The sequence below is a fragment of the Mustelus asterias genome, unplaced genomic scaffold (genome assembly GCF_964213995.1).
Source record: "Mustelus asterias unplaced genomic scaffold, sMusAst1.hap1.1 HAP1_SCAFFOLD_76, whole genome shotgun sequence".
Lineage (NCBI taxonomy): Eukaryota > Metazoa > Chordata > Chondrichthyes > Carcharhiniformes > Triakidae > Mustelus > Mustelus asterias.
Genome location: NW_027590135.1, coordinates 252,524 through 279,890, shown reverse-complemented (window position 1 = coordinate 279,890; position 27,367 = coordinate 252,524). Strand labels below are relative to the sequence as shown.

General features: G+C 47.0%; 1 protein-coding gene and 1 long non-coding RNA gene across 4 annotated transcripts in view; one reads left to right on the top strand and one right to left on the bottom strand.

Moving 5' to 3' along the window:
- Nucleotides 1–27,367, top strand: part of LOC144483578 (uncharacterized) — a 210,062-nt gene that overhangs the window by 30,661 nt on the left and 152,034 nt on the right. The gene's annotated exons all lie outside the window — the stretch shown is intronic.
- LOC144483593 (uncharacterized) lies at nucleotides 492–21,371 on the bottom strand. Of its 2 annotated transcripts, none has more exons than XR_013496028.1 (3): nucleotides 21,060–21,371; nucleotides 20,491–20,651; nucleotides 492–1,093 (listed from the first exon to the last, which is right to left on the bottom strand). It is a non-coding gene; the product is annotated as an uncharacterized LOC144483593 (long non-coding RNA). The 2 variants fall into 2 exon arrangements; XR_013496029.1 differs by having other exon boundaries at nucleotides 21,222–21,371.

The following is a 27,367-nucleotide window of genomic DNA, read 5'->3' as shown; positions in this document are numbered from 1 at the left end:
ATTTGGGATTGTGAGCTTTATACGTCGGGGCATAGCGAACAAGAGGAAGCAAGTTGTGGGAAACCTGTATCAAACCCTGGTTTGGCCTCAATTGGAGTATTGCACTCTGATCTGGACAGCAGTGTTTAGAAAGGGTGTGAATGCATTAGCGAGGGTGTAATAAATCTCTGGGCGTGAGTCCAGGGATGAGGAAGTTCAGTTACATCGGTAGATTGGAGAATTTGGGTCTTTAGTGAAGAGAAGATTGAGAGGAGATTTGATAGAGGTGTTCAGAATTATGGAGGGAATTGGAAGGAGCTGATAGGGAGAAGCTGTCATGTCCCAGTCTTCCTCTGTCAGGAAGTATTCCCCAAACTGAATGAACAGGGCATTGTTCCCAGTTACACTTCTCCAGCAATGCTAAAAATTCTGAGTATTTGCTTTAATGTGAAACATTTATGATAATTATACAAACACAATAAGTTATTTAGAGTAAAGAAGAAACATTAAAGGTGAAAATACATGTTGACGTCCCTCTGCTGGGCTTTTAGTCTTTCCGGTATGGGCCAGTGGTCTGATTAATCCGATGGTGCTTTTCCCAGTCACCTGCGTAACGTGGCTCGAATCCCAGACTTCTAGTTTTTGAACTGCACAACGGAGCATTTAAGAAAGTATTGGGGCTGAATGGCCTCGTCTGTGCTCTCGGTCTCCTTCCACCTGGTGAGCTGATCTGACACCCACCCCAGTGGAGTCGCTGCACATATTGCCTTAAAAATGGTCTCTAAGATAACGGAGTGACTGTGAATCTCGTCACCACTTCCATCCTGACTAATTTCCTCCACTTCGAACCATCCAACAATGTCAGAAGGAGTGAGAACTGGAGTAGGAGACTCCATCAATGAATGAGGTCCCATTTTGACCACTCGAGAATCTGGCCTTGCTCACTCCATCTCTGTTCTCCAGCAGCGGTGACATTCCAGGGTCTTGGCTACTCTGAATGGCCTGTTCGAGGATCGCCTTGCTCCAAAGCAGCTGAATTTTGATGTTTGTCAGCAAGTTGTTGAGATTTGGCTCCTCTTCACCTCCAACTTCAGACCAATCGGGGCTTCCAGGGCTGGTTGAGCAGAAACAACAATAATTGAGGATTTTGCAGTGTTGTTATATTCGAGCAGATTTCCACATGGGGCATTTCATTAAACACCGGCTTTTTCACTTCATAAACAACTGTCGGAATGGCAATGCAATGTATTGGCCCATTTATCCTCGCATAGGATTTCGCATGTCATGTTGAAGTTGCACAAGACATTGGTAAGGCCACACTAGGAATACCGTGTGCAGTTCTGGTCACCCTATTATAGAAAGAATATTATTAAATTTGAAAGAGTGCAAAAAAGATTTACTAGGATGCTACCGGGACTTGATGGTTTGAGTTATGAGAGGCTGAATAGACTGGGACTTTTTCCCTGGAGTGCAGGAGGCTTAGGGATTATCTTATAGAGATCTATAAAATAATGAGGGCTATAGATCAGCTCGAAAGTCAATGTCTTTTCTCAAAGATCGGGGAGTTTAAAAGTGGAGGGCATAGATTTAAGATGAGAGGGGAGAAACACAAAAGGGTCCAGAGGGGCAATTTTTGCACAGACGGTGGTGAGTGTCTGGAACGAGCTGCCAGAGGTAGTAGTCGAGGTGGTTACAATTTTGCCTTTTAAAAAGCATTTAGATAGTTACATGGGTAAGATTGGTATGGAGGAATATGGGGCAAACGCAGGCACCTGGACTAGTTTAATGGCAAAATCTGGGCAGCATGGATGAGTTGGGCTGAAGGGCCTGTTTCCAGCTGTAAATCTCTGTCACTCTATGACTCTAGTCCCAATAAGAAATGATGCAGGTTGTCACTGTCATTGCTGTAAGTGGGAGGTGGACAATGCTCACTCACAGCATCTGTATTCCATATGAACAGCTGGCAGGTCGACCACCAAACCGATGGTAAACATTCTGCCAACATCCAGTGAAACTGGGTAACTATGGTAACGGGTCGGTACATTGACAACACAGGACTCTGTGACAATAGCTTCATTCCCAACAGGGTGATGTCACCAGGATCCACAATTCCCCCAGTTTGGAGATTCCTGTCAGGAAGCAAGGAGCAAAGTGTAAGACACCAGAGAAAATACAAGAGATCTTTATTTCTATCGAACCAATCTTTATCTCAGGAGTTCCCAAATGAATGACTTCTTTAAGAGGTCAGAGAGTCATCGAATTTTGCATCACAGAAAGAGGCCATTCAGCCCCTCGTGTATGCACCGGCCATCAGCACCGATCTATTCTCATCCCATTTTTCAGCGCGTATTCACATATACGACCTGGATGAGGGAACCAAATGTAACATTTCCACGTTTGCTGACAACACAAAACTGGGCAGAATTGTGAGTTGTGAGGAGGATGCAAGGAGGCTTCAAGGTGATTTGGACAACTTGAGTGAGTGAACAAACACATGGCAGATGCAGCACAACGCGGCTAAATGTGAAGTTATACACTTTGGTGTGAAAAACAGAAAGGAAAGGATCAGATGAGATCTGATTAAAACATATAAAATTCTAACAGGCTGGACAGACGACATGCAGGAAGGATGTTTTCCGTGGTTGGGGAACCAGCAACATTTACCAAGAAGTGGAAAGCGGAAGATCACCTCCAGTGATAAACAGGAGTTAGAGCATCCGGTCGAGGCGGCTGAGGGACTTCACTGGTGCATTCTGGGAGAAGTCGGCCCAGCAACATTTACCAAGAAGTGGGAAGCTGAAGATCTGGTGTCAAGGAGCGGTAAACCCGAAACACATTAGTGTTTCCCTCGCTCCCTCCTCTAATCAAACAAAAGGCCACCGTGGGAAGGTAAAAGTGAAGGTAAGAGTTTTATAAATTTTCTCAAATAATTTAATTGGTGCTCGAAATGTCGGTTGGTGGGGTTAAGTGTTGCACTTCTGGGATGTGGGAGATCCGGGGCTTTCAGCATCTCAAATTGGGCGGGGATCCTGGATTCAGGATTCAATCCTGGACCGGGGAGCGGCGCGGGCTTGGAGGGCCGAAGGGCCTGTTCCTGTGCTGTATTGTTCTTTGTTCTATCTCGGACAACTATGTCTGCAGGAAGTGCACCCAATTGCAGCTCCTTTCAGACCGCATGGATAGGTTGGAGCAGCAGTTGGATGCCCTTAGGAGCAGGAAGGAGGCGGAAAGCATCATAGATAGGAGATTTAGAGACGTGGTCACACCCAAGGTGCAGGCAGATGGATGGGTGACCGCCAGAAGGGGCAGGCAGTCAGTGCAGGAATCCCCTGTGGTCATCCCCCTCTCTAACAAGTATACCATTTTGGATACTGTTGGGGGAGATAGGCTATCAGGGAATAACAGCAGCAGCAGCCAAAGCAGTGGCACCATGGCTGGCTCTGTTGTTAAGCAGGGAGGGACAAAGAGCACTAGAACAATAGTTATAGGGGATTCTATAGTTAGGGGTGTAGATAGGCGTTTCTGTGGACGTGAAAGAGACTCCAGGATGGTATGTTGCCTCCCTGGTGCCAGGGTTCAGGATGTCACTGAACAAACAGAAAGCATTCTGAAGGGAGAGGGTGAACAGCCAGAGGTCGTGGTACATATTGGTACTAACGACATAGGTAGGAGGAGTGATGAGGTCCTGCAGCAGCAGTTTAGGGAGTTAGGTAGAAAGTTAAAAAGCAGGATCTCGAGGGTTGTAATCTCAGGATTACTCCCTGTGCCACATGCCAGTGAGGCTAGGGATAGAAAGATAGTGCAGCTCAACATGTGGCTAAACAGCTGGTGCAGGAGGGAGGGTTTCAGATATCTGGACGATTGGAGTCTCTTTCGGGGCAGATGGGACCTGTACAAGAAGGACGGGTTGCATCTAAACTGGGAGGGCATAAATATTCTGGCCGGGAGGTTTGCGAATGTCACATGGAAGGATTTAAACTAGTTTAGCAGGGGGGTGGGAACCAAAGCAAAGGTGAATTAGCTGAAGGAGAACCGGAGAGTCGGGCCAGTAAGACCCAGAGAAACAGCAGGCAGGGTGGGGTTTATAATCAAAGAGGGTCTGGTGGACTGAAGTGCATCTGTTTCAATGCGAGAAGTGTTACAGGTAAGGCAGATGAACTTAGAGCTTGGATTAGTACTAGGAAATACGATGTTGTTGCCATTACAGAGACTTGGTTAAGGGAAGGACAGGATTGGCAGCTTAACATTCCAGGATACAGATGTTTCAGGCAGGATAGAGGGGGATGTAAAAGGGGTGGGGGAGTTGCACTACTGGTTAAGGAGAATATGATGTGGAGATGCCGGCGTTGGACTGGGATAAATATAGTAAGAAGTCCCACAACACCAGGTTAAAGTCTAACAGGTTTATTTGGTAGCACAAGCCACTAGGTTCGGAGCGCTGCCCCTTCATTAAGGAGAATCCCAAGGCATTTTATACATACGTTAGGAGCAAGAAGGTTGTCAGAGAAAGAGTCGGACCTCTCAAGAACAAAGGAAGGGAATTATGCTCAAAACCCAAGGAAGTAGGTGAGATCCTAAATGAATACTTTGCATCAGTATTCACAAAGAAGAGGGACATGTTGATTGGTAGTGTCTCAGAGGGATGTGTAGACCCGTTAGAACAAATCGCAATTACAAGGGAGGAAGTGTTAGGTGTTTTAGGAAGCATAAAGGTAGACAAATCCCCAGGGCCAGATGGCACCTGTCCCAGATTATTGAGAGACAAGAGGTGAAATTGCTGGGCCTCTAACAGAAATTTTTGTTTCTTCATTGGACACAGGTGAGGTCCCAGAGGATTGGAGGATAGCAAATGTGGTCCCGTTATTTAAGAAGGGTAGCAAGGATAACCCGGGAATTATAGGCCAGTGAGCTTGATGTCCGTGGTAGGGAAATTGTTGGAGAAGATTCTTAGAGATAGGATCTATGCACATTTAGAACTGAATAGTCGCATTAGCGATAGACAACATGGTTTTGTACGAGGGAGGGCATGCCTCACAAATTTGGTTGAGTTTTTTGAGGTGGTGACAAAAATGATTGACGAGGGAAGGGCCGTGGATGTCGTCTACATGGAATTTAGTAAAGCATTTGACAAGGTCCCTCATGGCAGACTGGTGCAAAAGATTAAATCTCACAGGATCAAAGGTGAACTAGCGAGATGGGTACAGAACTGGCTTGGCCATAGAAGACAGAGGGTAGCAGTGGGGGGTTCTTTTTCTGATTGGAGGTTTGTGACTAGTGGTGTTCCACAGGGCTCTGTACTGGGACCTCTGCTGTTTGTGATATACATATAAATGATTTATAAGAAGATGTAGCTGGTCTGATTAGGAACTTTGCAGACGACACAAAGATTGCTGGAGTTGCGGATAGTGATGAACATTGCCAGAGAATACAGCAGGATATAGATAGGCTGGAAAATAGGGCGGAGAAATGGCAGATGGAACTTTATCCAGATAAATGCTAAATGATGCATTTTGGTAGATCTAATGCAGGGGGGAGCTATACAATGAATGGCAGAACCATCAGGTGTATAGACACACAGAGGGATCTGGGTGTGCAAGTCCACAGATCCTTAAAGGAGGCAGCACAGGTTGAAAAGGTGGTGAAGAAGGCATATGGCATGCTTGCCTTTATTGGACGGGGCATAGAGTATAAAAGTTGGCATATGATGTTGCAGTTATATAGAACGTTGCTTCGGCCACATTTGGAATACTGCGTCCAGTTCTGGTCGCCACACTACCAGAAGGACGTGGAGGCTTTGGAGAGAGTGCAGAAAAGGTTTACCAGGATGTTGCCTGGTATGGAGGGTATTAGCTATGAGGTGAGATTCAGTAAACTAAGGTTGTTCTCCCTGGAAAGACGGAGGTTGAGGGGCGACCTAATAGAAGTTTATAAAATTATGAAGGACATGGATAGGGTGAACAGTTGGAAGCTTTTTCCCAGGTCAGAAATGACAAACACAAGGGGTCACAAGTTCAAGGGGGGCAAGGTTTAATACAGATATGCGGGGGACATATTTTACACAGAGGGTGGTGGGGGCCTGGAATGCACTACCAAGCAAGATGGTTGAGGCAGACACGCTAGGATCATTTAAGACTTATCTAGATAGCCACATGAACAGACTGGGAATAGAGGGATACAAACGGATGGTCTAGTTAGGAACACATGATCGGTGCAGGCTTGGAGGGCCGAAGGGTCTGTTGCTGTGCTGTGTTGTTCTTTGTTCATCAGGTGAGTATGAGGAGAATATCGCAGCTGTACTCCGGGAGGTCACCTCAGAGGGCTCATACAGCGAGGCAATATGGGTAGAGCTCAGGAATAGGAAAGGTGTATTCATAATGTTGGGGGTTTACTATTGGCCACCCAACGCCAGCGGGAGATAGAAGAACAGAGATGTCGGCAGATTTTGGAAAGGTGTAAAAGTAACAGGGTTGTTGTGGTGGGAGATTTTAACTTCCCATATATTGATTGGGACTCACTTAATGCTAGGTGCGTGGATGGGGCAGAGTTTGTAAGGAGCATCCAGGAGGGCTTCTTGAAACAATATGTCGATAGTCCAACTAGGGAAGTGGCCATACTGGACCTGGTATTGAGGAATGAGCCAAGCCAGGTGGTTGATGTTTCAGTAGGGGAGGAGTTCGGGAACAGTGACCACAATTCAGTCAGCTTTAAGGTACTGATGGATAAAGATAAGTGTAGTCCTCAAGTTAAGGTGCTAAATTGGGGGAAGGCTAATTACAACAATATTAGGCAGGAACTGAAGAATGTAGATTGGGGGCAGATGTTTGAAGGCAAATCAATATCTGGCATGTGGGAGGCTTTCAAATGTAAGTTGATAGGGATTCAGGACCGGCACATTCCTGTAAGGATGAAGGATAAGTATGGCAAGTTTTGGGAACCTTGGATAACGAGAGATATTGTGAGCCTAGTCAAAGAGAAAAAGGAAGCATTTGTCAAAGCTAGGAGGCCGGGAACACACGAAGCAAGTGTGGAATACAAGGAAAGTAGAAAGAAACTGAAGCAAGGAGTAAGGAGGGCTAAAAGGGGTCACGTAATAGCATTGGCCAGCAGGATTAAGGAAAATCCCAAGGCTTTTTATACATATGTAAAGAGCAAGAAGGTAGCCAGGGAGAGGGTGGGCCCACTCAAGGACAAGGGAGGGAATCTATGCGTGGAGCCAGAGCAAATGGGTGAGGTATTCAATGAGTACGTTGCGTCAGTATTCACCAAAGATAAGGACTTGGTGGATGATGAGTCTGGGAAAGGATGTGTCGATAGTTTGAGCCATGTTGATATCAAAAAGGAGGAAGTATTCAGGTTCTTGAGAAACATTAAGGTAGACAAGTCCCTAGGGCCTGATGGGATATACCCCAGAATACTGAGAGAGGCAAGGGAGGAAATTGCTGGGTACTTGAGGGAAATCTTTGTATCCTCACTGGCTACAGGGGACGTCATGATGTGGAGATGCCGGCGTTGGACTGGGGTAAACACAGTAAGAGTTTTAACAACACCAGGTGAAAGTCCAACAGGTTTATTTGGTTGCAAATACCATTAGCTTTCAGAGCGCTGCTCCTTTGTCGGATGGAGTGGAAATCTGCTCTCAAACAGTGCTCTCAAAATGGATTTCCATTTGTTTGAGAGCAGATTTCCACTCCATCTGACAAAGGAGCAGTGCTCACGAACTTGATCGAGTTTTTCGAGGAAGTAACAACGATGATTGATCAGGGTAGGGCAGTGGATGTTGTATACATGGACTTCAGCAAGGCCTTTGACAAGGTCCCTCATGGCAGACTGGTGCAGAAGGTGAAGTTGCATGGGATCAGATGTGAGCTGGCTACGTGGATACAAAACTGGCTTGGTCACAGAAAACAGAGGGTAGCAGTGGAATGGTGTGTTTCTGAATGGAGGGCTGTGACAAGTGGCGTTCCTCAAGGATCAGTGCTGGGACTGTTGCTGTTTGTAATATATATAAATGATTTGGAGGAAAATGTAACTGGTTTGATTTGTACGTTTGCAGACGACACAAAGGTTGGTGGATTTCCGGATAGCGATGAGGATCATCAGAGGATTCAGCAGGATGTAGATCAGTTGGAGACTTGGGCAGAGAGATGGCAGATGGAGTTTAATCCGGATAAATGTGAGGTAATGCATTTTGGAAGGTCTAATACAGTTAGGAAATATACAGTAAATGGCAGAACACTTCAGAGTACTGATAGGCAAAGAGATCTGGGTGTACAGGCATACAGGTCACTGAAAGTGGCAATGCAGGTGGAGAAGGTAGTCAAGGAGGCATACGGCATGCTTGCCTTCATCGGCCGGGGCATTGAGTTTAAAAATTGGCAAGCCATGTTGCAGCTTTATAGAACCTGAGTTAGGCCGCGCTTGGAATATAGTGTTCAATTCTGGTCGCCACATTACCAGAAGGATGTAGAGGCTTTGGAGAGGGTACAGAAAAGATTTACCAGGATGTTGCTTGGTATGGAGGGCATTAGCTATGAGGAGAGGTTGGAGAAACTTGGTTTGTTCTCACTGGAGCAACGGAGGTTGAGTGGCGACCTGATAGATGTCTACCAGATAATGAGAGGCATGGACAGAGTGGATAGTCAGAAGCTTTTTCCCAGGGTGGAAGAGTCAATTACTAGGGGGCACAGGTTGAAGGTGCCAGGGGCAAGGTTTAAAGAAGATGTACGAGGCAGATTTTTTACACAGAGTAGTGGGTGCCTGGAACTCGTTGCCAGGGGAGGTAGTGGAAGTGGATACGGTCGTGACTTTTAAGGGGCGTCTTGACAACTACATGAATAGGATGGGAATAGAGGGATATGGTCCCGGAAGGGTAGGGGGTTTTAGTTCAGTCGGGCAGCATGGTCGGTGCAGGCTTGGAGGGCTGAAGGGCCTGTTCCTGTGCAGTAATTTTCTTTGAATGTTGAACAAGGGGGCTCAGTCTTAGGATACGGGGAACACCATTTAGGAATGAGATGAGGGGAAATTTCTTCACTCAGAGGGTGGTGAACCTATGGAATTCTCGGCCAAAGAAGCTGTGGAGACCAAGTCACTGCATCGGTTCAAGAAGGAGAGCGAGATTGTTTTTAGATTTTAATGGCATCAAGGGGTATTGGGAAAAACAGAATATGGAATTGAGATAGAGGATCAGCCATGATCACATTGAATGATGGAACAGACACGAAGGGTTGAATGGCCGACTCCTCTTCCCAGTTTCTGTTTTCAAGTTCTGATGAAAGGTCACAAACCTGAAAAACTAACTCTGTTTCTCTCTCGAAACAGATGCTGCCCAATCGGCTGAGCTTTCTTTTCTGCTTTTATTGCAGATTTCCAGTGTCTGAACAGAACCCAACCAGAGACAGCACCTTCAGTAGAGAGGAACCAGTGAGTGCAGAACAGAACCCAGCCAGAGTCAGCACCTTCAGGAGAGAGGAACCAGTGAGTGTAGAACTGAACCCAACCAGAGACAGCACCTTCAGGAGAGAGGAACCAGTGAGTGCAGAACAGAACCCAGCCAGAGTCAGCACCTTCAGGAGAGAGGAACCAGTGAGTGTAGAACTGAACCCAACCAGAGACAGCACCTTCAAGGGATAGAGAGGTAACTAATCTAAACCCTGTATTCAAAAACAGAGGTAGAGAGGAAAGAGGGAACCAATGACCAGTCAGCCGAACGTCAGTCGTAGGGCAGCTGCTCGAGCCCATTACCAAGCGTTTGGAAAGCAGTGTTATGATCAGATAAAGTCAGCATGGATTTACAAAAGGGAAATCATGCTTGATAAAACTACTGGAATTCTTCGAGGATGTAACTGGTTGAGTTGACCAGGAAGAACCGGTGGATGTTGTTTCTTTAGAATTTCAGAAGATTTTCGACAGGGTCGCTCCTAATGTTTTTAATTGTTAAAGGTTACAGTTTGTTTGTTAGTAGGTTTACATTAACACTGCAATGAAGTTATTGTGAAAATCCCCTCGTCGCCATACTCCGGCGGCTGTTCAGGTAGACTGAGGGAGAATTTAGCATGACCAATGCACCGAACCAGCACGTCTTTCAGACTGTGGGAGGAACTGGAGTACCCAGAGGAAACACACACAGACACGGAGGGAACGTGCAGACTCCACACAGACAGTGACCCAAGCCGGGAATCGAACCTGGGTCCTTGGCGCTGTGAGACAGCAGTAGTAACCATTGTGCCGCCCCTCTACTATGTAAAGGTAAAGTACATGGGATTGTGGGTAGCGTCTTGAGATGGATAGAAAGCTGATTAACAGACAGGAAGTAAAAACATGGCATAAATGGGTCTTTTTCCAATTGGAAGGCAGTGATTAGTGGAGGACCGCAGGGATCAGCGCTAGGACCCCAACTGTTCATATTATATATTAATGATTTGGACGTGGGAACTAAATGTATTATCTCCAAATATGTAGATGATACAATATTGGGTGGGAGGGTGAGCTGTGAGCAGCATGGAGAGATCCTTCAGCGCGATTTGGACAGGCTGAGTGCGTGGGCATCTGCATGGCAGATGTAGTATAATGTGGATAAATATGCGGTGACCACTTCATTATTCACTTCAGTAGCAAAAATAGGAAGGCAGATTATTATTTGAATGGGTGTAAATTGATGAAGGTGGATACTCAGCGAGACCTCGGTGTCCTTGTGCATCAGTCAGTACAATCAAGTCTTAATGCATAAGACTTTGGTTAGGCCACATTTGGAGTATTGTGTACAATTCTGGTCGCCACACTTCCAGAAGAATGTTGATACATTGGAAAGGGTGCAGAAGAGATTTTCCAGGATGTTGCCTGGTTTGGAGGATACAGACTATGAAGAAGGTTGAACAAACGTGGATTGTTTTCTTTGGAGCATCAGAGGACGAGGGGGGACCTGAGAGAGGTTTACAAGATTATGACAGGGTTGGATAGAGTGGATTGTCAGAGTCTTTTTCCCAGGGTCGAGCGGTCAATAACTCGAGACAAAGGTGAGAGGGAAAGTTTAAAAGAGATGTAAGGAGCAAGTTTTTCAGACAGAGAGTGGTGAATGCCCGGAACGTGCTGTCAGAGGAAGTAGTGGAAGCAGATTCTGTAACAACGTTCAAGAGGCATCTGGATAGATACATGAATCAGCAGGGAACAGAGGGATATGGACCACATCGAGGCAAGAAAATATTAGATTAGAGAGGTGTAATAAGTCTGCGGAGGCAGAAGTTCCTTCATCAAAATGCCCTTATTTACACCTCTAACAGCAGTACACCGAGTGCTTACAGTTAGCAGTCTACCTCCAGGGGTGTTAGAGGAATTGACACTCCCAGTTAAGTACAAGGCAAAGACTCACTGATTGGCCCATCAATTGGATCCTTATTCAGGGAGTTCATTCTCCAATCGGCCAACCTCAATGGCCTGATTGAAGTCATTACAAGAGGCATCTGCGTCGGCACAGACTTGGTGGGTGAGAGGGCCTGTTCCTGTGCTGTACTCTTCTTTGTTCAGTCCCTGAAAGTAAGTGCATAGGTACAGAGACAAAAAGACGGCAAATGTTACGTTGGCCTTGAGAGGGAGGGGATTTGTGTCGAAGAAGAGGGATGTTTTACTGCAGTTGTATAGGGCAATGATGAGGCCACACCTGGAGTATTGTGTGCAGTTTTGGTGTCCTTATCTGAGGAAGGATGTCCTTGCTACAGGGGGAGTGCAGCGAAGGTTCCCCAGGTTGCTTCCTGGGATGGCAAGTGTCATATGAAGAAAGATGAAGTTAGTTAGGATTATGTTCACTGGAGTTTAGAAGATTGAGAGGGGTCTCATAGGAACTTATAAAATTCTAACAGGACTAGAAAGGGTAGATTCAGGAAGAATGTTACCGATATCCTTTGTGTAAGGATAAAGGGTAAACTTTTAAGACCGAGGTGAGGAGAAATTTCTCCACCAGAGAGTGGTGAATCTGTGGAAATCGCGAATGCAGAAAATAGTTGAGGCCAAAATGTGTGATGTCAAGAAGGAATTAAATGTAGCACTTGGGGCTAAAGGGATTAAGGGATATGGGTGGAAGGTGGGATCAGGAAAGAGAATTTGATCAGAGATGATCATAATGAATGGTAGAGCAGGCTCAATGGGCCGAATGGCCGACTCTTGCTTCTATTCACTGTTTAAAGAAAACAAAGAAAAGTGCAGCGCAAGAACAGACCCTTCGGCCCTCCAAGCCTGTATCGAAATGATGCCCGAACTAGACTTAAAAAACCTGACTTAGTCCGTATCTCTCTGTTCCCTCCCTATTCATGGACCAATCCAGATGTCTCTTACATGTTGTTCATGTGCCTGCTTCCACCACCTCCTGTGGCAGCATGTTCCATGCATCCACCACTCCGCATGAAAATTCTCCCCCACACATCTCCCTTAAACTTTCCCCCTCCCACCTTGAACATGTGCCCCTTGTAATTGACACTTCCACCCTGGGAGAAAGCCTTTGATTATCCACCCCGTCTGTGCCTCTCACAATTTTGTACACCTCTATAAGGTCTCCCGTCAGCCTCTGTCTTTTCAGTCAAAACAATCCGCATTTATTCAACCTCTCCTCAGAGTCAACACCCTCAAGACCAGGCAACATTTTTCTATGTGTGAGAGAAAGGAACCAGAATTTGTGGAACGAGCATTAAAACGCGAGAAGTCCCGGGTTCAAATCCCGGACGAGCCCAGTAGGGTTTCTTTTGCTCATTGTTCCACTGGAGCAAGCAGAGAGGGAGTGATTTGTGGCAGGAGTGCTGGTGAGAGATTTATTTAATTATTTATTTTGTTAGTTAGTGTGTTTTTTGGCCTTTATTTTGAGTACTATTTTTCTTAATTTTAAACTGAAAATCGGAAGTGGGCTGCTAAGGAGTCTGGGAAGGGTTTTTTAAGCGCGCAAAGTACAAAAGGTAGGCTGCAGTATGCAGCGGGCAGCGTCGGGAGCGGGCAGGGGAGTGATTGGGAAGCAGAGTGTGAGCTATAAGCGCTTTGGCTCACAGGGCTTCGGGGGACAGGGCGAGCAGGAGTGAGTTTTAATTCTTATTTACTTTTCTGTGTACTTTGGTATAAAGGGTCAAATATGAGTGTGAAGCGAGTGCGTTGTTCTTGGTGTCGGATTTGGGAGGTCCTGGAGGCACCTGGCCTCCCGGACATCCACATCTGTGAGGGGTGTGTCGAGCTGTGGTTCCTGAGGGACTGTGTTAAGGAGCTGGAACTGCAGCTCAAGGATCTTAGGCTGTTAAGGGAGAATGAGGAGGTGATAGACAAGAGCTATCATCAGGTGGTCACACCAGGGCCACGGGTGGAGGGCAAGTGGGTGAGGGCCAGGAAGGGTAAAGCTCGGATGATTGAGAGCACCCCAGTGGATGTGCCCCTACACAACAAGTACTCCTGCCTGAGTACTGCTGGGGGGGACAGCCCGCCTGGGGGAAGCAGCAGTGGCCGTGTCTTCGGAGTGGAGTCCGGCCCTGTAACTCAGAGGGCTAAGGAAAAGAGGATGAAGGCAGTGTTAATCGGGGACTCAACAGTAAGGGGGTCAGACAGGCGTTTTTGCGGAGGCAGGCGGGAGTCTCGGATGGTGGTTTGCCTCCTGGGGCCGGGATCCAGGATGTCGCTGGTCGACTCCCAGAAATCCTGAGGGGGAAGGGAGAGGAGCCAGAGGTAGCGGTACATGTTGGTACCGCTGATGTGGGAAGGAAGGGGGAAGGGGGTCATGAAAAGAGAGTATAGGGAATTAGGGAGACAGCTGAGAAGGAGGAAAGCAAAGGTAGTAATCTCAGGATTGCTGCCTGTGCCACAGGAAGGTGAGGGCAGGAATGGAGTGAGGTGGAGGATGAATGTGTGGCTGAGGGACTGGTGCAGGGGGCAGGGATTCAGGTTCCTGGACCATTGGGACCTCTTTAGGGGCAGGTGTGACCTGTACACACAAAACGGGTGGCACTTGAATCCCAGGGGGACCAATATCCTGGTGGGAAGGTTGGCTAAGGCTACTGGGGAGAGTTTAAACTAGATAGGTTGGGGGGAGAGGATTGAGACAAGGTGACTGGGAGCGGGGAAGTTAGCTCGCAAACAGAGAAGGGTTATAGACGGTGCAAGAGGGAGGATGGACGGGGGATAGAGAAGGGGAGAGCTCAGACCAAAGGATTGAGATGTGTTTACTTTAATGCCAGGAGTATAGTGAATAAAGGGGATGAGCTCAGAGCGTGGATCGATGCCTGGAAGTGTGATGTGGAGGGCCATTACGGAGACTTGGATGTCTCGGGGACAGGACTGGATACTCCAGGTGCCGGGATTCAGATGTTTCAGGAAGGACAGGGAGGGAGGCAAGAGAGGGGGTGGAGTGGCACTGCTGATCAGGGATAGTGTCACAGCTGCAGAGAAGGTGTATGCTGTGGAGGGATTGTCTACAGAGTCTCTGTGGGTGGAGGTTCGGAGTGGGACGGGGTCGATCACTTTGCTGGGAGTTTTCTATAGGCCGCCCAATTGTAACAGGGAGGTGGAGGAGCCCGACAGGGAAACAGATCCTGGAGAGTTGCAATAATAGCAGAGTTGTTGTGATGGGAGACTTTAATTTCCCAAACATACATTGGAATATCCTGAGGGTAAGGGGATTGAATGGGGAAGAGTTCGTTAGGTGTGTTCAGGAGGGTTTCCTGACACAGCATGTGGACAATCCGACAAGAGGAGAGGCTGTACTTGATCTGATACTGACCAATGAAAAAAGAATAGAGGCATGGACTATTTTCTAAACGGTGACAAAATTCATAATGCTAAAGTGCAAAGGGACTTGGGAGTCCTAGTCCAGGATTCTCTAAAGGTAAACTTGCAGGTTGAGTCCGTAATTAAGAAAGCAAATGTAATGTTGTCATTTATCTCAAGAGGCTTGGAATACAAAAGCAGGGATGTACTTCTGAGGCTTTATAAAGCACTGGTTAGGCCCCATTTGGAGTACTGTGAGCAATTTTGGGCCCCACACCTCAGGAAGGACATACTGGCACTGGAGCGGGTCCAGCGGAGATTCACACGGATGATCCCAGGAATGGTAGGCCTGACATACGATGAACGTCTGAGGATCGTGGGATTATATTCATTGGAGTTTAGGAGGTTGAGGGGAGATCTGATAGAAACTTACAAGATAATGAACGGCTTAGATAGGATGGACGTAGGGAAGTTGTTTCCATTAACAGGGGAGACTAGGACGCGGGGGCACAGCCTTAGAATAAAAGGGAGTCACTTTAGAACAGAGATGAGGAGAAATTTCTTCAGCCAGAGAGTGGTGGGTCTGTGGAATTCATTGCCACAGAGGGCTGTGGAGGCCGAGACGTTGAGCGTCTTCAAGACAGAAATTGATAAATTCTTGATTTCTCGAGGAATTAAGGGCTATGGGGAGAGAGCGGGTAAATGGAGTTGAAATCAACCATGATTGAATGGTGGAGTGGACTCGATGGGCCGAATGGCCTTACTTCCGCTCCTATGTCTTATGGTCTTATGGTCTAATGAACCTGGACAGGTGTCAGATCTCTCAGTGGGAGAGCATCTTGGGGATAGCGATTATAACTCTATCTCCTTTATGCTTGCATTGGAAAAAGAGAGGATCAGGCAAGCTAGGAAAGCGTTTATATGGAGTAAGGGGGAATATGAAGACATAAGGCAGCAAATACGTGGAGTAAATTGAAAGGAGGTATTCTCGGGGAAATGTACTGAAGAGAGGTGGCAGTTTTTCAAGGAATGTCTGTCTAGAGTTCTACAGGACAACGTTCTGAGCAGACAGGGAGGAGTTTGTAGGTTAAAGGAACCGTGGTGCACGAAAGCTATGCGGGACCGAGTCGAGAAGAAAAGGAAAGCGTACAAAAGATTCAGAGAGCTTGGCGAAGATAGGGATTTAGAAGAGTATATGGCTTGTAGGAAGGGACTAAAGAAGGAAATTAGGAGAGCCAGAAGGGGTCACGAGAAGGCCTTGGCAGGTAGGATTAAGGAAAACCCTAAGGCGTTCTCTATAAATATGTGAAGAGTAAAAGGATGAGACGTGAAGGAATAGGGCCTATAAATGGTGAAGGTGGGAAAATCTGTACGGAACCAGTAGAAATGGGGGAGGTGCTTCCTGAGTATTTTGCATCGGTTTTCACAGAGGAGACGGACCTGGGTGGATGTACTGCGGGCGTGCGGTGGACTGAAAAGATTGAGTATGTGGGCTTTAACAAAAAGATTCTATGATCTATGATCTAAGGTTGTGCTGGAATCTTTGAATGGCATCAAGATAGTTAAGTCGCCGGGTCCGGATGGGATGTAGCCCAGGTTACTGTGGGAGACGAGGGAAGAGATTGCAGAGCCTTTGGCGATGATCTTTGCGTCGTCGATGGAGACGGGAGAGGTGCCGGAGGATTGCGGATGTGGTTCCTATTTTCAAGAAGAGGAATAGGGATAGCCCAGGAAATTACTGACCGGTGATTCTAACCTCAGTGGTCGGTAAGCTGATGGAGAAGATCCTGAGGGACAAGATTTATGAGCATTTAGAGAGGTTTAGTATGCTCAAGACTACTCAGCATGGCTTTGTCAAAGGCAGATCGTGCCTTACGAGCCTGGTGGAGTTCTTCAAAAATGTGACTAAACACATTGACGAAGGGAAAGCGGCAGATGTGGTTTATATGGATTTTAGCAAGGCGTTCGATAAGGTCCCCCTTGCAAGGCTTCTAGAAAAAGTGAGGGGGCATGGCATCCAAGGGGCTGCTGCCCTGTGGATCCAGAACTGGCTTGCCCAAAGGAGGCAGAGAGTGTGTATAGATGGGTCTTTTTCTAAATGGAGGTCGGTCACCAGTGGTGTGCCCCAGGGATCTGTTCTGGGACCCTTGCTGTTTCTCATTTTCATAAATGACCTGGATGAGGAAGTGGAGGGATGGGTTGGTAAGTTTGCCGACGACACGAAGGTTGGTGGGGTTGTGGATAGTCTGGAGAGATGTCAGAAGTTACAGAGGGACATTGATAGGATGCAAGACTGGGCGGACAAGTGGCAGATTGACTTCAACCCAGATAAATGCGTAGTGGTCCATTTTGGCAGGTCAAATGGGATGAAGGAGTACAATATAAAGGGAAAGACTCTTAGTACTGTAGAGGATCAGAAGGACCTTGGGGTCCGGGTCCATAGGGCTCTAAAATCAGCCCCGCAGGTGGAGGAGGTGGTTAAGAAGGCGTATGGTGTGCTGGCCTATATCAATTGGGGGATTGAGTTTAGGAGTCCGGGGTTAATGATGCAGCTATATAAGACCCTCTTGGAGTACTGTGCTCAGTTCTGGTCGCCTCATTGCAGGAAGGATGTGGAAAAGATCGAAAGGGTGCAGAGGAGATTTACAAGGATGTTGCCTGGATTGAGTGGCATGCCTTATGAGGATAGGCTGAGGGAGCTCGGTCTTTTCTCCTTGGAGAGACGTAGGATGAGAGGAGACCTAACAGAGGTATATAAGATGTTGAGAGGCACAGATCGGGTGGACTCTCAGAGGCTTTTTCCCAGGGTGGAAATGGCTGCTACGAGAGGACACAGGTTTAAGGTACAGGGGAAATGTTCGGGGGAAGTTTTTCACACAGAGGGTGGTGGGCGAGTGGAATCGGCTGCCGTCAGTGGTGGTGGAGGCAAACTCAATAGGGTATTTTAAGAGACTCCTGGATGAGTACATGGGACTTAATAGGATGGAGGGTTATAGATAGGCCTAAAAGGTAGGGATATGTTCGGCACAACTTGTGGGGCCGAAGGGCCTGTTTTGTGCTGTAGTTTTTCTATGTTTCTATGAATCCACCCAGAGACATCACCTTCAGGGGAGGAGCGAGAGGGACCAGTGAGTGTAGAACTGAACCCAGTCAGAGTCAGCACCTTCAGGGGAAATACATGAATGAGAATAGGTGGAGCAGATGACTGCATGGCTGGAGAGATTATATAGCAGGGAGGGTTTTAGATTCTTGGGGCATTGGGACCATCTCTGGCTGAGCTGGGACCTGTACAAGTTGGACAGATTACATCTGAACAGGAAGGGGACCACCATCCTCACGGGGAGCTTTGTTCGTGCTGTTGGGATGGATTTAAACTAAATTGGCAAGGGATGGATCCTGACAGGTAGTGATAGAATCTTCAGGTTTGAAAAGTGGTCAGGGACAGGAGGGAGTGACTGCAGCTGAGGCAGATAAGGGGACTCAGAGGGCAACTATGGTAGCCTCTGCAACTGTCCAATAACTTTGAGCATCTTTCAGCTTTGGATGAGAGTGGGGGCTGCAGGGTGAATGAGCTGACTGACCTTGGCACTGTGGTACAGGATGCCATTCAAGTGAGGGAAGCACATTAGAATGAGTGGACACTATAGTGAGGGGAAGTGACATTGTTCTCTGCAGCAAGGAGCGAGAATCCAAGTGGCTGTGTTGCCTGCCTGGGATGGGTGGCAGGATTCAGGACAACTGCTCCTGGCTGGAGAGGAACTTGCAGTGGGAGGAGGAAAGTCCCTTTGCCGTGGTCCACATGGCAACCAATCATTCAGGTAGAATGAGGGAAGAGGTTCTGCATGGAGAGTTTGAGGAGCTTGGCACTAAATTAAACAACAGAACCTCCGAAGTTATAATCACTGGATAATTGCCTGCACCTTATGCAAATTGACAAAGGATACATCAAATTAGAGAGATGATTTCGTGGTTGAAAGACTGATGTGGGAGAAGTGGGTTTCGGTTCGTGGGCACTGGTTTCAATACTGGGGAAAGGGGGAGCTGTACAGTTGGGACGGCCTACATCTGAACCATGCTGGGGCCAGTGTTCTTGCAAACTGCATAATTAGGTAAGTGGAAAGAGCTTTAATCAAAAAGGGGCAAGGGGAATGGTGTGGTGGTTCTGGGGAGGGATATGTAGGCTAACTAAGCAAGAAGATATGGCAGCATTGCAAGACAGCTCTTTTGGTAATGATGCCCAGAGTGTGACAGGAAGGGACACTGTGTACATACAGCAAAAGAAAATAGCTGAAAATAGAGGCAAAGGGAAGAAAAATGGGAAAAGGGCAAAATTAATGGCACTTTATGTAAATGAAAGTTGTAATTTGGCACAAAATGTACAGTGAACCAATAAACAAATGACACAAAATGAGCTAAAATCTTCTTGCCATGACAGAGATTACAAGGAGATCAAAGCTGGTGACAATATATTCAGAGGTATGTGACTCTGTTTAAGGACAGGCAGGAAGGAAAGTGTGTTGGGGGAGCTTTGTTAATAGGAGATGGAATAAGGACAACAGCAAGAAATGATCTTGGGTCAGAAAACGTAGAATCCATAAGGGTGAAGGAAAAAATAACAAGGGGAAGATACTGGTGGGAGTAGTCTGTCGGCCCCTGGCAGTAGATATACTGTAGGGTGGGGAATGAATCAGGAGATAACGAGGATATGAAGGAAAAGGCAGTATATTAATCATGGCTGACTTTAATCTTCCTGTGGATTCGGACAATCAAGTTTGCAGAGGTAGCCATGAGGAAGAATTCAGAGTGCATTCGGCACAGTTTCCATGAAGAATATTTTGTGGATCCAAGCAGAAACCAGGCCAGTTTGAAAGATTGTAATGTATAATGAGACAGCTTTCATAAAGAGTCAGAGTAAAAGCTCCGCTGGGAAACAGTGACCTTAACATGGTGGAGTTCAGCATTCAGTTCTGGAGTGCAAACTTGCGTCAGAAGCAACTGTGCTCAACTTAAATATGGGTAATTACAAAAGAATGAGAACAGAGTTGGCTGGACTGCAAAAGATGATTAGCAGAAAAGACGATCGCTCAGCAATGACATACGTTATGAAAATAGTTTTTGACTCACAACAAAGATATATACCAGTGATGAACAAGGATTCTGAAAGGGAATAAATCAACCATGGTTAACCGAGGAAGTTAAGATTGCATTAAACTGAAAGAAGAACATAGGATGTTTCATATATTCGTGATAAGACAGAGCATTGGGGAAGTTTCTAAAACCAACAAATGATGACCAAAAAAATACTAACGTGGGAGAAGATGAATGACAAACGTAAATGAACAAGTAATATAAAAAGAATCAGAAAGAGTTTCTTTAAATATATAACAAGGGTAAAGTGAACATAAGCTCCTGAGAGATTGAGACTGGGAATTAAAAGTGGGGAACCATAAAGTGGCAGAGGAGTGAAATAAATAGTCTGTGTCAGGACGGCCGAGTAGTCGAAGCTGCTGCGTTCGGTCACAGACTCCTCTAGAGGCCTGGTTTCAAAGACATCAGTCGTGACATTGATTAAGGGTGGCAGTGGCAGGAAATCATTGCAGGTGATATTTTGCATATCGCCAGAAAGAAAAGATCAGAACAGGGTAAATGCAGTCTTACCCAGTTAAACTATCCCTCCTTATCCTTCTCAACCTGTCCACACCTTTGACATGGTTGACTGCACTATCCTGCTCCAATACCTTCCCACTGTCAGGTCAGTGTGCACAGCAGATGAAGATGTTAATGTACCTGACATCCTGGGAAAACTAATGATGGATGAAGGGCTGGGCCTCAGTAAACAAGTGTAGAGAAGGCTGGAGTTCTCAATCATCTGCACCTCAAGCGGCAGCTCCTCCATCTCAATGTGTGTGGTGAGATCAGGCCATTCTGCTCAGTCAGGAACACCCAGACTGACGATAAGAGAGAGAGAGGCGTTAATTAGAACCAAACAAGAAGGGAGATTCAGTCAGAGGAACCAAGCCCCACCCCCAAAACAGAGCACAGGATGATCCCAGGATCTAACCGTGGCCTCTGCAAAGTGAGTTGCTCTAACCCGGAATGGCACTGAGCCCCACACATAGAGCACAGGAAGATCCCAGTCTCTGTGCTGATTGGCCTGGCTCCAGGGAGTTTGCAGTGCCGCCACTGCTGAGACTGGGGAACTGCAGCGTGACATGTTTACACAGGAAGCTGTCATTGGAAACCCTGAGCTGCGGATTTCTAAAATCCTACAGTGTCGAAGGCAGTCATTCGGCCCATCGAGTCTGCACCAACCACAATCCCACCCAGGTCCTATCTCCATAACCCCATGCATTTACCCGAGCTGGTCTCCCGGACACTCAGGGGCAATTTAGCACGGCCAATCCACCGAACCCACACATCTTTGAACTGTGGGAGGAAACCGGAGGAAACCCACGGGGAGAACGTGCAGACTCCGCATAGTCAGTGACCCAAACCGTAATCGAACTAGGGTCCCTAACCACGGTGCCGCCCTATTCACAGCCGGGCAGGACGGGATTCCCGCTGCCGAAACCCTTCCCCCATCCGGAGCCCCGCCGCGGGCTCAGGATCCGGGCCCGGGGACTGAAGCCACTGGCGGGACATTTGCTGCCGCTCCGCGCGGTGTCTGATGGGCCTGTGACCGGCAGCTGGGAAAACCAATCGGAAAGTGACGCATCGCGGTTATCCAATGGCCGCTCTGCGCCCACTGAGTGACAGCTACTTTATCCAATCCGTGAGCTCCATAGTCAGAGGTTCGAGACCATTGAAAATGACGCTCCAATTGTACCCAATCACAGACCGCGTTGCTAACAACACACGCCCCTAATGTGATGGACATCTTCTCGAGCCAATCGTAACGCAGTGTCCAATCGGAATGTGCCGCTCGTGCGCGACTCGTGCAGCGTCACTCCCAACCCAACGTCATTGCGTCATTCAATTCGATCCGGAGCTGAAACCAATGAGAAATCAAAGAACTTGTGGCCGAAATAATCCTTAAAGTGGAACCGCTCACAGAATTATGGTTGTCCAATTATAATTATTTGATGGCAGTTAAAGCGGCAAAAGGACTGCGGAAAGTCAGAGGATGCAAAAGCTGAACCCCGCGGGAAAGGAAGGAGGAAATAAATGAAGGGAACAGGTGACAAAAAAGAACTGGGTGGAAGGCAAGCAAGAAGCAGCGGCGTTTAGAGAGGGAATTCCAGAGCTGCGACCCAGAGAGCTGAAAGTGCGACCATCACTGGTGGAGTGAACCAAGAGGTGGAGATGCCGGCGTTGGACTGGGGTGAACACAGTAAGCAGTCTTACAACACCAGGTTAAAGTCCAACAGGTTTATTTGATAGCAAATACCATAATCTTTCAGAGCACTGCTCCTTCGTCAGATCTGACGAAGCTTATGGTATTTGCTACCAAATAAACCTGTTGGACTTTAACCTGGTGTTGTGAGACTTCTTACGGAGTGAACCAAATCAGGGATGCTCACGAGGGCAGAATCAGAGGAGCTCAGATATCTCAGAGGATTGTTAGGCTGGAGGTGATGAAAGGGAGGAAGAGCTGAGGACATGGAGGGTTTTGGAAACACGGATAAGAATATTAAAATTGAGACATTGTTTAACCACGGGTCAGTGTTTGTCACTGAGCACTGAGTTGATGCATCAACGGTATTTGGAGTAAATTCAGATTTAATGATGAGAACTCAATTTGCAGCTTTCTGGACACAGCAGCACAATAAATCGCATTAGAAGTGGACTACATGGCCCCTCAAGCCTGCTGCTCCATTCAATAGGATTATGTTTTAGATTCCCAAACCACAGAATCTTTCCAAAGCAGTAACAGCCCATTTGGCCGATCAAGTCTACACTCCCGTATTGAAAATTGCACGCTGTCCAATACCACTCTCCCGCCTCATAGCCCCAGAGACCCGGGTTTGGTCCTGCCCTTTGCTGACTGTGCAAATTTTGCACATTCTCCCCCATGAGTTTCCTCTGGGTGCTCTGGTTCACTTCCATGGTTCAAAGATGTGCAGGTTAGGTATATTGGCCATGTTAAATGTTCCTTTAATTTCCAAAGATGTGTACATTAGGCACTGAATCGTTGCAATTTTTACACTTACTTTGAAATTTTCTCCTCGTTCTTGATGAACTCATGACTGGAACATGAAAATCTCTATCAATGAATCCCTACATTGCAAAAGATGGCCATTCGGCCCATTGAGTCTGCACTGATTCTCTGACCTGTCCACATAACCTCACATATTTACCCTGTTAATCCTCCTAATCTAAACATACTGGGAGACATAAGGGTAAATTTAGCATGGTAAATCCACTTACCCTATCAATGGAATGTGGGAGAAACCAGAGCACCTGGAGGAAAGCCACATGGACACAGAGAAAATGTGGAAAGTACGTAAGTCACTCAAGGCCTGAATTGAACCCGGGTCCCTGTCATTCTGCAGCAGCAGTGGGAAAGCCACCCTTCTTGCTCTTCCAAAAGACCATAAGACATAGGAACAGAATGAGGCCACTCAGCCCATCGAAACTGCTCTGCCATTTTTCTCATTCCCATTCTCTTGTCTTTTCCCCATAACCCCTGATCCCCTTATTCATCAAGAATCTATCCATCTCTGCCTTAGAAACACTCAATGACCTGGCCTCCACAGCCTTTTGCGGCAAAGATTTTCACAGATTCGCCACTCTCTGGCTGAAGACATTCCTTCTCCTCTGTTTTAAAGGATCATCCCTTTAGTCTGAGGTTGTGCCCTCTGGTTCTAGTTTTTCTTACAAGTGGAAAAATCCTCTCTGTGTCCACTCTATCCAGGCCTCGCAGTGTCCTCTAAGCTTCAATAAGATCCCACTCATCCTTGTAAATTCCAACGAGTACAGACCCAGAGTCCTCAACCATTCTTCATACAACAAGCTCTTCATTCCATGGATCATTCTTGTGAACCTCCTCTGGACCTATTCCAAGGCCAGCACATCCTTCCTTAGATAAGGGGCCCAAACTGCTCACAATACTCCAAATGGGGTCTGACCAGAGCCTTTGCCAGCCTCAGAAGTACATCCGTGCTCTTGTATTCTGACCCTCTCGACATTGCATTTCCCTTCCTAACTGCCGACTGAACCTGCACGTTTGCCTTAAGAGAATCTTGAACAAGGATCCCAAGTCCGTTTGTGCTTCTGAGTTCCTAAGCATTTCACAATTTATAAAATAATCTACGCCTCCATTCCTCCTTCCAAACTGCATAACCTCACACTTTTCCACATTGTATTCCATCTGCCACTTCTCTGCCCACTCTCCCAGCCTATCCAAATCCTTCTGCAGCACACCTGCTTCCTCAATGCTACCTGTCCCTCAACAGGTCCTCACAGGCTTCTTCCCGTAAGGAAAAATACCCAACCTCTCAATCGATCTTCATTGCTACAAACCTTTATCAATGGAATCATTCATGTGAATATCCTTTGCACTCCCTCCAAACTTCGACAAGTGTGGTGCCCAGCACTGGACTCAGTGCTCCAGGTGAGGCCTGTCTAGTGTATTTAAAAGCTCAACATGATCTTCTTATTCATGTTTTTAATCCTCCAATAAAATGTAGGATGCCATTTGCTTTATTAACAGCTTTCCCAACATGCTCAGCCACCTTTAATGACTTTTGTACTTAGAAACCGAGATCCCTTTTTTCCTGCATTTCATTCAGAGTTTCTCCATTTATTTCTCCACAATCTCAAAATGAATCAACTCACACTTCTCTGCATTGAACTTCATCTAGTTAGGTGATTGACCCGCACAGGTGCCCGACTGTGGCAAATTGGGGAATTTCACAGTAATTTCATTGAAATGTTAATGTAAGCCTTGTGACTAATAAACTTTCCTTTAACTTTACTTTTCTGTACTTTTACTTCATCTGCCACTCGTCTGCCCAGAGGACAGCAATGGAAGCGTTCACTCAGCATTTACACATTGTTCTGAGCTCTAGGATCTCTCAGCCTAATTCACTCAGCCTTTCAACATGGAAGAACCTCCTCATTCCAGGGGGCAATCGAGTGAACCTTCTCTGTACCGCCTCTAATGCAAGCTTATCTTTTCTCAAATGTGGATACCATAGCTGTTCACAGCATTGCAGATGTGGTCTCCATAAACTCCTGTACAATTGTAGCAAGACACTTTTCTTCATCTACTCCAATTAACTTGCAATAAAAACAAACATGCCATTTGCTTTTGTGATTGCTTTAATGAATAATCCAGATTGTGCTCCGAATTCTCCTCAACATTTTAAATCCGTCACATTTCAACCCCTCCTCAGCTCTGAAGAAGAGTCATAGGTACTGGAAGCATTAACTCTGTTTCTCTCCCGATAGATGCTGCCAGACCTGCTGAGGTTTCTAGCATTTTCTGTTTTATTTCAAATTCCATCTCTCTGCCATCCTCACCTCCTTGTAGACACATATTTGTTATTTTTTAACTCTCCCATTCGACTTAGGCCACCAACTGTCGTGTCATTTAATCAGTGCTGCACTTCTCCTTGTTTAGCAAAGACAAGAGAACAGTTCCCACTCGATTCAGTGATGAGTGATGAATGAGAAATTCTGTGAGGAGTTGTGACAGAAAATCAACATCTCCGCCTTCTCCCTGGAATCCTGCACATTCTTCCTTTTCGGAGAACAGTCTAATTCTCTGAGGGCGTTTCAATTGAATCTGTATCCACCACACTCTCCAGCAGTGCATTCCACACTTTAAACACTCACTGTGTGAAAAATGTTTTCCTCGTCTTCCTATTCCTTCCTTTGCTCATGATGTTCAATCTGTTCTCTCTCATTCTTCATCATTCCACGAATGGGAACAGTTTGTCCCTATTCACTCTGTCCAGACGTCTCATGACATTTAATACCTGTAAGTGGAACCCCTGATGGGGTGGTAAGATTTTTAAACCAGTCGACATGAAGGCATTGATAAAACTAGCAGCGTTCAGTTAAATGACTTTTAAATACATTTATGAGCTAACAAGAAGCAATGTGAGATGCAGTAATTGATTCAAACGAGTAATTATGATTGTAAAACACACATGCTGATATTTTGAATGGATTATTATTGACTTTAAGGAAGTTAACAGTTGGCAGTAAACCAATCTCGAAACATTAGTTCATTTCACTCCTTACAGATGCTGCCTGACCGGCAGAGATTTTCCAGTATTTTCTCTTTTGGTTTCAGATGACAGCAACCGCAGTAATTTGCTATTATTTTAGAGTTGTACTATTGCACCTCATTTAGCGTTGTAGGACTGAGAAACTCACTAATGAAATTGATTAGATACATTGGAACTGTTTTCCTTTTACTTTTCATTGTCTCTCTATAATTTTCCCACCAGAATGAATCACTTCACAATTCTCAGCGTTGAATTTCATCTATAAATTGTCCACTCATTCCGTCAACTTGTCCATGTCCTTTTTGAAGTTTCACACTATCCTTCTCGCAGTTCACAATGCTTCCAAGTTTCACATTATCCACAAGTTCTGAAATTGTGCCCTGTGCACCATTAGCTCTGTCACTAATAGATCCTGGTGCATGTTCACAGTGTCTACACCTTGTGTGCATACCAAACTGGTTTGGGGCTTATAACAGAAAAGAGGAGCCAATGCAGATACCTGTCTGCATATTCCACGTAAATGTTGCAGAATTGTAGTCAAGTGGTTTTGTTATCATTGTTAATAGGAAGTAGCAGAGAATGGTTTCGATCCATCGACCTCTGAGCTATGGGCCCAGCACGCTTCAACTGCCCCACTTCTGCTACATCAAGTCCAGCTTCACCGACCCCCCACCCCACCTTCACCCCTACCTCCCCCGCTGCCTCCGCCCCTCCCCCCTCCCCCCTGCTCCCCCTCACTCCTCCCCTCCCTCTTCCCCTCCCCCTCCTCCTCCCCTCCCCCTCCTCCCCTCCCCCTCCTCCCCCTCCCCGTCCCCCCTCCTCCCCTTCCCCCTCCCCCTCACCCTCCCCTGTCCCCCCTCCCCCCGCTCCCCCTCACTTCTCGCCCTCCCTCCTCCCCCTCGCTCCTCCCCCTCCCTCCTCCCCCTCCCTCCTCCCCTCCCTCCTCCCCCTCCTCCCCCTCCCTCCCTCCCTCCTTCCCTTCCCCTCCCCTCCCTGTCCCCCTCCCCTCCTTGTCCCCCTCCCTGTCCCCCTCCCCCTCCCCCTCCCTGTCCCCCTCCCTCTCCCCCTCCCCGTCCCCGTCCCCCTCCCCCTCCCCTCCCCCTCCACCTCCCCCTCCTCCTCCCTCTCCCCCTCCCGTTCCCCCTCCCTCTCTCTCTCCCCCCCCTCCCTCTCCCCCTTCCTCTTCCCCTTCCCCCCTCCCTGTCCCCCTTCCCCCTCCTCCCTCCCCCCTCTCCGCCTCCCCCTCCTCCTCCCTCTCCTCCCCATCTCCGCTGCCATTCAATGTAGCCAGTCAGATATTAACTTCCACGTTGTAGTTTAACACCAGCACCAGTGTCAGGAGGCTCAGTCTGGACACAAAATTCCACTGCATAGCACCAAGACTGAAGGGACAGAGAAATACACGCACAAAAACAGCAAAAGAGGTTGCTTGTACACGTGTATGGACGGTCACGGAATTGATCACTGATGTTTTAAATGCGTTTTCT